At 39.8% G+C, this 11,094-nt stretch overlaps 1 long non-coding RNA gene across 2 annotated transcripts; it reads left to right on the forward strand.

Annotated features, from left to right (window-relative positions):
• The first annotated feature begins 2,694 nt into the window (after positions 1–2,694).
• Positions 2,695–10,677, forward strand: LOC142108238 (uncharacterized). Of its 2 annotated transcripts, none has more exons than XR_012680130.1 (4): positions 2,695–2,781; positions 9,987–10,057; positions 10,156–10,258; positions 10,567–10,677. It is a non-coding gene; the product is annotated as an uncharacterized LOC142108238 (long non-coding RNA). The 2 variants fall into 2 exon arrangements; XR_012680129.1 differs by lacking the exon at positions 2,695–2,781 and adding an exon at positions 9,688–9,789.
• The last annotated feature ends 417 nt before the right edge of the window (positions 10,678–11,094 follow it).

Raw genomic sequence — 11,094 nt, forward strand, 5'->3', positions numbered from 1 at the left:
GGGTTTTTAAATTATATTGTGGTGACCACTCCTCTACGCAGTCCAGGTACATTTTTTGGTGCGATTCATACCAGTTGATGGTTTTCTTATTATATTGTGGTGACCACTCCTCTACGCAGTCCAGATACATTTATTGGTGCGAATCATACAAGTTCAGGGTTTTTAAATTATATTGTGGTGACCACTCCTCTACGCAGTCCAGGTACATTTTTTGGTGCGATTCATACCAGTTGATGGTTTTCTTATTATATTTTAGTGACCACTCCTCTACGCAGTCCAGATACATTTATTGGTGCGAATCATACAAGTTCAGGGTTTTTAAATTATATTGTGGTGACCACTCCTCTACGCAGTCCAGGTACATTTTTTGGTGCGATTCATACCAGTTGATGGTTTTCTTATTATATTTTAGTGACCACTCCTCTACGCAGTCCAGATACATTTATTGGTGCGAATCATACAAGTTCAGGGTTTTTAAATTATATTGTGGTGACCACTCCTCTACGCAGTCCAGGTACATTTTTTGGTGTGATTCATACAAGTTCAGGGTTTTTAAATTATATTGTGGTGACCACTCCTCTACGCATTCCAGGTACATTTTTTGGTGCGATTTAGACCAGTTGATAGTTTTCTTATTATATTGTGGGGACCACTCCACTACGCAGTCCAGAAAGATACCTCGTTGCAACGTTTTGGACTAATAACAATGTTGTGAGGTGTTCAGAATACACTGTAAATTAGTGGAAATGATTGTAATTGAATGCTATTGATGTTAATAATAGCGTAGGAGTGAAAATAAGCCCAAAAAACTTGATTTTTGAACTTTTTATGCTTTTTTCAAAAAAAATCCGAATCCAAAATCTTAAATCCGAACCAAAACCTTTCGGCAGGTGTTTTGCGAAACAAAATCCGAACCCAAAACATCGAGAAAATCCGAATCCAAAACACAAAACACGAGACACCAAAAGTCGCCGGTGCATATCCCTAATATAGATATAAATATATATATAGATATATATCTTTCTTTGTGTGTGTGTGTGTGTATACATATATTAAAATATATACACATACATAATATGGTGTAACAGACAAGAAAACAAACACACACATACACATAAACATGTGTACGTTTTTGAACATAAAAACAGTATATTAAAGCTAGACGTGTATATATAAGTGTGTTTATTAACATATAAATGGATCAATATAGCCATTGTGGTTAAATTGTAGATATTGATCCATTTTTATCTTAATAAACACTGTTATATGTACACGTCTACCTTTAATATACTGTTCTTATGGTCTAAAACGTACACATGTTTGTGTGTATGTGTGTGTTTGTTTTCTTGTCTGTTACACCATAGTATGTATGTGTATATATTTTAATATATGTACACACATACGTATATAGATATGTATACATCAACATATTAGATATAGAAATATTTATATTTTTTTATATATATCTATGTGTGTGTAGATATGTACATATATATATAGATAGATATATGTGTGTGTGTATCGATGTATGTGTTGTTAGGTCTAGTGTGTGTATATATATATATATATATATATATATATATATATATATATATATTATGATACTGTCAAAGAAGGCATATAAGTGAGGAGTTTGGTCTCGAGCCATATATTTTTTTAAAAATTTGATTCTAATATATTTAATGACATGGCCCATGATTCATTAAGGATCGTAAGTTTAGAAACGTTATTTAAGTATCCTGGACAAAACCATGTTACAATGCAAGGTGTGCAAATTAGTATTCTGTTTTGGACATAAGTTAAATACTGCCTGTTTTTTCCTGTAGCACAAAAATACTTGAGAGCTTATTTGTACACAGATGATATTTGTGTGCTACCTGAAAAAAAAAATCAGTATTGAATATTTTTGCAAAACACAATAATATTTTGCAGCCCTTTCATTGTAACATGCTTTTGTCCGGGTGACCAAAATAAGCAGTTTATAAAGTTAAATCCTTAATGAATCAGGCCCCTAGTTAACAATTTTTTATTTTTTTGCAAACATTAGTCATGGGTTAATTTTGAGTGTCAGGCAAATTTTTTTTTTTGAAATATGTGTATGTCATCAATCATTATCCAAATAGCTTTTTTTTTTTGGGTAGTTCAAACACACAAAGACATCACACTCGCTAAGAAAAAAGAATCACGTGCGACAACAACAGGTATGTATGATAATTTTTTTTATTTTTTTTTAAAAAAAAATATTATATCAATGTCTATTAATAATCTTAAACAAACCAATTTCAAACAGAAATGCCAAGAAAACGAATTATTGAATCATCAGTTTCTACGTTGACTAACATCCCTGAAAAAAAAAGAAGAGGTTGGTTTAAAAAAAAAAAAAATCTTAATTTATTAAAATCCTATTTTATGCAAAATTTTAACATTGCTTATGTTTCAGAGACTGCATTCGAAGAGCAAACATGTAGCTCAAGGACAGAATTGGCGTCATTGCAGAACATTTCGGAATCAGTTACAGGTGAATGATAGTCCAATATACATTCTACAATCAACATTGCAATGCATTTGTTTTTTTGTTTATTTGATAAATATTTCAAATTGTCATTATTTTAAAATAATATGTTGATGAGGAAATAAATCATTTACAATTAGATAATAATAGCAACATGTTTTATTGTTTATCCTTAGAAAACCTGAGAGAGAAGCAACAAGAGACAAGAGCTGCAGACAGTGATGTAACCCCTATTGAGGATACTGAAACATGTCATTTTGCTGGAGATGGTTAGTAAAAATTTTCTTTGAACATTGTTTGTAAGTATAGTGTTTTATGTTAAAGGCAGTTGACAAACCTGTGGTGTATATGTACGGTGGTGTACTATACCGTCACTTATCTTACTGCTTTAATAGTAAAACTATAAAATTCATTGAAATTCATTTAATATTCCGTCACTTCTAAATTTCCACTTTGCAGCTATTTCTAAATTTCATCATAGGCCACTGATTAAAGGTATATAGGTCAGTCGTTTACAGGGGCGTCTTTCCCATTGGGCACAATGGGCAGGTGCACGGGGCCCTGCAGCCCAGGGGGGTCCGTCAGAAGCAGCGCAAGAAAAAAAAAAAAAAACTGAACAAAAAAAAAATACTTAACTTTAGGACAGCTGGCGATCCGGCTCACTTCCTGTTCTCCTCCTCCGTGCGGCGCTGGCAGTGCATCTTGGGCGTGACATCATAACGCCCGCCAGTCAAGCATTGCGGAATGTGACGGAGGTGAACAGGGAGGGAGCCGGATCGGCAGCTGTTCCAAAGGTAAGTATTTTCTTTTTTTTAGGTTGTTTTTTTTTTTTCTTGCGCTGCCTCTGACGGGCCCCCCTGGCCTGCAGGGCCCATATATATAATAAATATTTTTTTTGTTATATATATATAGGGGCCCAGGTGCACGGCTCTTCCCAGGGACTTCCGTACAGTACTCTAGTAGGGACCGCGACCTGCGAGGTGACGCCGCTAAGCCCATACCGCTTTACGGCGGTTCCTGGTGAACACCGTCTCCTCGTTAGACTCCGCGCCCTGTTGGAGTAGTGCCAAACTGTTCGAATCTCCTGGTTTCGCTACATCTACCGAGTCTCCTCGTAAGAACCGTGACAGTAAGAACAGGCCAAAAAACATTGTCATTAACATGTCGGAATCTAACGTGGAACCATCTGCTAAGGACATGCTTCAGCACTTGCTCAACCGTGTAGAGCAACAAGATGTGATCCAACGACAGCTATTACAGGGCTTCCAAAGTCTGGCGGCTCGCTTTGACTCACTGCAAGCAACTCCACCGGTTCAAGCGGCTAGTCCACCGGCACCTGCTCCTGCAGCTGCTTCCAATTCGACTCTTCGGATTCCAACTCCTAAATTCGATGGAGATCCTGCAACCTGCCGGGGTTTCTTGAACCAGTGTTCTATACAATTTGAACTCCAACCACAGAATTTCCCAACCCAGCGCTCTAAGGTGGCATACCTAATATCCTTACTTTCTGGTCAAGCCTTAGCCTGGGCCTCACCTCTCTGGGAACTTGATGACCCAATCCTGGCCGACAGTGCTGCCTTCATCGCCGCTTTTCGCAGAATTTTTGACGAACCAGGAAGGGTGACCTCAGCAGCGTCTAGCATTCTCCGCCTGCGCCAAGGTTCCCACTCCGTGGCTCAGTATGTTATTCGGTTTCAAACGTTGTCATCAGAATTACGCTGGAACAACGAAGCCTTGGTAGCAACGTTCTGGCAGGGTCTGTTTGACAAGATCAAGGACGCTTTAGCTTCTCAAGAACTCCCCACTACGTTAGATGCCATGATCTCGCTATGCAATCGCGTGGATCTACATTTCCGCGAACGTTCTTCAGAGAAGGACTCCTCCCGGCGCAGCACCCCCAGACTCGCACCTCGCTTCACCCACCCGGTGACAAGGAGGAACCCATGCAAATTGGGCGCTCTCGATTAACTCCAGAAGAACATGACAGAAGACTAAGGAATAAGTTGTGCCTTTACTGTGCGGATCCGGATCATCTATTGAATGTCTGTCCCAAGAGGTCGGGAAATGCCAGACCCTAATCTGCTCCGGGGAGGTCAGATTAGGGCTTTCTAAAACCTCTCCCTCATTTGGAATTTCTAATGTCTGCTCCTTTCCTATTACCCTTTACGGTCCGCGTGGTCCCGTTCACACTTCTGCTATGTTGGACACTGGAGCAGCCGGAAATTTTATCTCTTTTTCTTTAATTTCGCAGGTTTCTATACCAACTGTACCGCTGGAAATTCCTGTCTCTATTACGGCCATCGACGGCTCCCTCATAGCCAATGGTAGAGTGAAAACCCGGACTGAACCCATCATCCTCCAAGTAGGAGCCTTACATCGTGAAGTGATTACCTTCCACGTGCTACCAGCTACCACTACCCCCGTCATCCTAGGTCTACCATGGCTCCAGCAGCACTCTCCTCAACTTGACTGGTCTACCTCGCAGATTCTGTCCTGGGGTCCTACTTGTCTCCTGAAATGTTTGACGTGAGTTCAACCCCTTGGCTCCATTTCCACTTCCTCCAATACCAAGGTCACCGTTCTGCCCAAACAGTATCACTCCTTTTTAGACGTATTTGACAAAGTCCGCTCGGAGCATCTGCCACCCCATCGCTCATGGGACTGTCCTATCGAACTGCAGCCGGGTAAAATACCTCCTCGGGGCCGAGTGTACCCCCTCTCCATACCCAAGACCTCTTCCATGTCTGAATATGTTAAAGAGAACCTATCCCGAGGCTTTATCAGACACTCCTCATCACCTGCGGGAGCGGGGTTTTTCTTTGTTAAAAAAAAAGATGGATCGTTAAGACCTTGCATCTATTACCGTGGTTTAAACGCAATTACGGTCAAAAACCGATACCCCATCCCGCTTATCACCGAACTGTTTGATCGTATCAAAGGAGCGAGGATCTTCACCAAACTCGATCTACGGGGCGCATATAATCTCATTAGGATCAGAGCAGGAGACGAATGGAAGACGGCTTTTAATACCCGCGATGGGCATTACGAATATCTGGTAATGCCCTTTGGTCTGTGCAACGCCCCCGCCGTCTTTCAGAGTTTTATCAATTAGATATTTAGAGATTTACTATACCTCTGTGTCGTGGTATATCTAGATGATATCTTGGTGTTCTCTCCTGACATCACCTCGCACCGTAGGCATGTGAAGGAGGTTCTTTCCAGATTACGACACCATCGACTCTTTTGCAAACTGGAGAAGTGTGTCTTCGAGCTCCCTCAGATGCCATTCCTGGGATACATCGTATCTGGATCCGGGCTACAAATGGGCCCAGACAAAGTCAAAGCAATTTTAGAATGGCCTCTTCCCCTTGGGCTGAAACCTATTCAGCGATTCCTCGGATTCGCCAACTACTATAGGCGCTTCACCCAGGGCTACTCTACCATCGTGGCACCTATTGTGGCTCTAACTCGAAAGGGTTCCAACCCTAAATCGTGGTCTTCAACTCCTCTCGAGGCCTTTGACTTCTTGAAACAAGCTTTTGTCTCTGCACCTATTCTCCAACAACCGGACGTCTCCTCTCCGTTCTTTCTAGAGATTGACGCCTCCAATGTGGGCATCGGGGCTGTTCTCTCACAGAAATCTCCTCTGGCCCAATTCCATCCGTGTGCCTTTTTTTCTAGAAAATTCCTCCCGGCTGAGAAAAATTACTCCATAGGAGATAAAGAGTTATTGGCAATCAAAGCGGCACTAGCTGAATGGCGATATCTTCTCGAGGGAGCCCTGCATCCAGTGACTATCTTCACGGACCACAAAAACTTACTCTACCTCCAAACCGCTCAGTGCTTGAATCCCAGACAAGCATGCTGGTCATTATTCTTTTCTCGCTTCGAACTTCGCATTACTTTCAAACCTGGCATTAAGAATAAAAGAGCTGATGCCCTTTCTCGTGCATTTTCCACTCATGAAGGCACAGAGGAGGATTCTGTTCATCCCATTTTAGACCCTAAATGCCTAGTCTTAGCAACTCAGCTCAAATCCGCTAAACCTCCACCTGGGAAGTTTTGTATCTCCTAGTCTTCGCCACAAGCTGCTGAAACATTATCATTCCACCGTCTTCGCTGGACATACCGGTTCCCGCAAAACTATTGAATTAATCTCCAGGAACTATTGGTGGCCCAGTCTTCATACGGACGTTAAGGACTTCGTCTCCTCCTGTAACGTTTGTTCTCAGAACAAATCCACACATCAGTCTCCTGCGGGCTTATTACTCCCATTACCCATACCTCGTGAACCATGGACCCATATAAGCATGGATTTTATTACAGACCTCCCACCTAGTAAGAATTGTACTGTTATATGGGTGGTAGTGGATCGATTTTCTAAAATGGCCCATTTCACGGCACTTCCGGGTCGTCCATCCTCTCCAGTCCTGGCGGTCCACTTTGTTAAAGAGATATTTCGCCTACATGGTTGTCCGCTCAACATAGTTTCCGATCGAGGTGTCCAATTCGTTTCAAAGTTTTGGAGAGCCCTCTGCAAATTATTGGGTATCAAACTGAGTTTATCATCTGGATATCATCCTCAATCCAATGAACAGACCGAAAGGGTGAACCAGGATCTGGAGACTTACCTCAGGATGTTCTCTTCTGCCAACCAGGACAACTGGGTTGATCTTCTACCATGGGCGGAGTTCGCCCACAATAATGCCTTCCACGAGTCCTCTTCTAAATCTCCTTTCTTAGTGGTCTATGGACATCATCCGTCCCTTCCTGAATTTGTGTCCCTCCCACCCACCCAGGTGCCTGCAGCCAATTCTCTATATAACAAATTCCTCACCATTTGGAGACAAGTAAGGTTTTGCCTTAAGAAAACTTCTACACGCTACAAACTGGCCGCGGATAAAAAAACGACGATTTCTTCCCATCTTCAAGGTTGGTGATAGAGTGTGTCTCTCCACCAAGAATATACGCCTCAGAGTCCCCTGCATGAAATTGGCTCCGCAATTTATTGGCCCATACAGCATCTCTGAAGTTATTAACCCAGTCTGCTTTAAATTACGATTACCAGCATCTCTTCGTATTGTTAACTCTTTCCATGTGTCTTTATTAAAACCTCTGAAGATTAATCGATTTACTTCGGTAGCTCCTTCCACCACTCCTGGAGTCCATCAAGAGGAGGAGTTCAAACTCAAACAAATCTTGGACTCGAAAAATTGTAAAGGCGGCTTGAAATACCTCGTTGATTGGAAGGGCTTCGGCCCCGAAGAGCGCTCTTGGGTTCGTGCCTCCGACATCCACGCTCCCTACCTGCTGGATAAATTCCACAAGAAGTTTCCTCTGAAACCTTGCAGTAGACGTGCAGTGCCCGTCTTTAAAGGGGGGGGTACTATCACGTGCCGGGTGTTCAGGCAGCGCACCTGACACCCGGCAAAACTCACCTCTCATCGGCGCTCCGCTCCCCGCTGGGTGCCGCCATCTTGGATTCGGGTCTGCGCATGCGCAGACCCGGCGCTGACTCCAATTCTCATGCTCCCTGCTGATTGGTCCTTCTCACTGGCGGCAAGTTTAAAAGGCACCTCCTCTCTATCTTCAGTGCCTGTTCTTTGTGTTACCTCCTGGTGATTGAAGTGGCTTCCTGTTACTTTCCAGTTATCTACCTCCTTTCTGGACTGCAGAGCTGACGCTCATCTTCGGACATCTTCACTACATTTTTCTTCAGAGCTGACGTTCATCCTCATGAACTTTTACCACATAGTGGTCTGCAGAGCTGACGCTCACTCTACGGAACTCTCCGCCACATAGTGGCCTGCAGAGCTGACGCTCATCTTCGGACATCTTCACTACATTTGTCTTCAGAGCTGACGCTCATTCTCCTGAACTTTTACCACATAGTGGTCTGCAGAGCTGACGCTCATCTTTGGACATCTCCCCTACAGTTGTCTTCAGAGCTGACGCTCATTCTCCTGAACTTTACACCACACAGTGGTTTACAGAGTTACACCGATCTGCATTATCTTCATTACCATTACTTAGTGTATAGATCATCCTTCCTACGGTACTACTGCCTGTAGTCTTCCCAGGGACTTCCGTACAGTACTCTAGTAGGGACCGCGACCTGCGAGGTGACGCTGCTAAGCCCATACCGCTTTGCGGCGGTTCCTGGTGAACACCGTCTCTTCGTTAGACTCCGCGCCTGTTGGAGTAGTGCCAAACTGTTCGAATCTCCTGGTTTCGCTACATCTACCGAATCTCCTCGTAAGAACCGTGACAGTATGTATGTGTATTTTTTTTTTCTTTCAAAATAGCTACAACAACAACCACAGCTTTTGAGGCCCTGCTGCAAACATTTCAGCGTTTGGAAGACACCTCACAATCCAGAATTCAACGTGGAGAAAGTGCACCTTCCACATCTAGTTTTCCTACACTTACAACATTTGCAAGAGAAATGGAAAACTCGCAGGAAGTGTTTCGGAGAACAATGGAAGAGAACATGAGGGGAATCAAAGATGCCATTGTTGGACTTACAGAGGAAATGTTAAAACAGAGGCAATTACAGATTAACACCAATAGAGACATTGCCACTATTCTTTCCGGAATCTTAGCCTCCCAAGAAAGAACCAAAGTGAGTATTGGAAGAATTTCCAATACTCTAGACCAAATTTCGCAGAACCAGCAACAGACTGCAGCAGCCACTATCCTCATAGCCACCAACCTTCAAAGTTTAAACAAAGAAATGCGCTCAAGAAGGCTTTTGGAAAATCTTTCTGTTAACTTTCCAGAGTGGAATGTGTCAGGAACCATCCCTCAAACAGGACAACCTGAAAGTGCTATAACCAGCTTAAGGACCACAGAGATACCGTTGGATTTGACAGTGCAGTCTGCAAGGCCAAGCCCAGAAGAATTGCAATCTGCACGAAGACTACTATCATCATCATCAGAGGATCCAGTGATGCAATCTACCCCCAACGTAAGTCAAATGTTAATCTATTTTTTTTTTATTATCTAATACTTCAATATTTATTACGTTCACTAACCCTATCTATGGTCATATTTCATATTAAATAATTAGTAAGACAAATGTACGCAAATAAACAACATTTTTAGTAACAATATATTTCTTTAATAATTTTTTTTTTTTCAAAATTATTTTTTTCGGAAATAGAAGATATAATTGATTAATTTATAAATATGGAGCAACAAGTTTTAAAAGTTTTTAACGTTTGAACATTTTGAAATATTTCATTTTGATGATCACAATGAACCTTACATGTAAAAAGGTATGTATTTGGATATTTTTAAAAGTTCATAAAGATATATAGATTTCTGTTATATACATATATATACATATATACATTATATATATATATATATATATATATATATATATATATATATATATATATATATATAGGTATATGTGTATATCAATATGCATATATGTATGTATTTAAAAAAAAAAGTTTTAATTTTGTAGTTGAAAATACACAAAGTTAGTATGAAAACATGCAAGTAATCCTTCAAATAGTGGAAGAATATTTAACAATGGTAAGTGTAATATATATTTGTGTTTACATTAATCTGATTATGTTACATTTTATATTATTAGGTATTATATATAATTTTTTTCTGTTTAAATCCCTTAGAGAAAAGATTTTATAATTATCTAATGGTCTATGCTACGAATCATGATGTTATCCCAAAGAAGAACTAAAGACAAGAATTTAGTTTAACATATAATTAACCATGGTATGTTATTGATATATAAATGTATATGAAAAATATTTTTATATGCTAATGGTTTTTACAATTGTAACAATCATTGTAAAATATTTTCATTGTTATTGTAATGTTATTGATGTTAACAGTGCAAAAAAAAAATACATAGTTCCAGAAATATTATCACTAATTTTTACAAGATAATACTTAATCCTGATGAAAAGTAAAATAGAGGATTGATTGTCAATGATGCTAATGTTGCGATTTTAATTCAACTGTATGTTTGTCTGTATGTTTTTTTAAAAAAAATTAAAATATATTTTTTTCCTAATTCACAGATGACTGAAGAGGATAGAAGAACTACTGTGAAAAATACAAGAAATTGGAGAAAAGCAAAGACCACAGAAAACTAAAATACTTAATGATATAGAAATTTTATTGCACAAAGAAAATATGTTAATTATTAAAAAATGATATTTTTTTTCTTTAAAACATGTGTCTTTCATTATTATAATCTATATAGATTGTTGTACAATATAATAGGAAAATAAATATTTGTTCAACACATCAAATTGGTTATAAAAAATGTATTAATACATTTTAAAGAGTGATTAACTTTTTTTGGTACAACCAAACAATCATTTCTCTTATAGTTTAGATTTATGTGGTATTTCAACAGTATACATTATATAAAACAAAAAAAACAATACAAGTGGGTCAATAATCCATGCAGTATTCAAAATCCGTTCGCTGGTTCCGTCTGCAATCCACAGTCAAATGGTTGTGACAGGTAGATTTTGGAGAAAGGAAAAGATTAAAAAAAGGTAATTTCAGTGTGAATATGTGTCAGTAGTGATACTTTACAT

The sequence above is a fragment of the Mixophyes fleayi genome, chromosome 1 (assembly GCF_038048845.1).
Source record: "Mixophyes fleayi isolate aMixFle1 chromosome 1, aMixFle1.hap1, whole genome shotgun sequence".
In the NCBI taxonomy this organism is placed as follows: Eukaryota; Metazoa; Chordata; class Amphibia; order Anura; family Limnodynastidae; genus Mixophyes; species Mixophyes fleayi.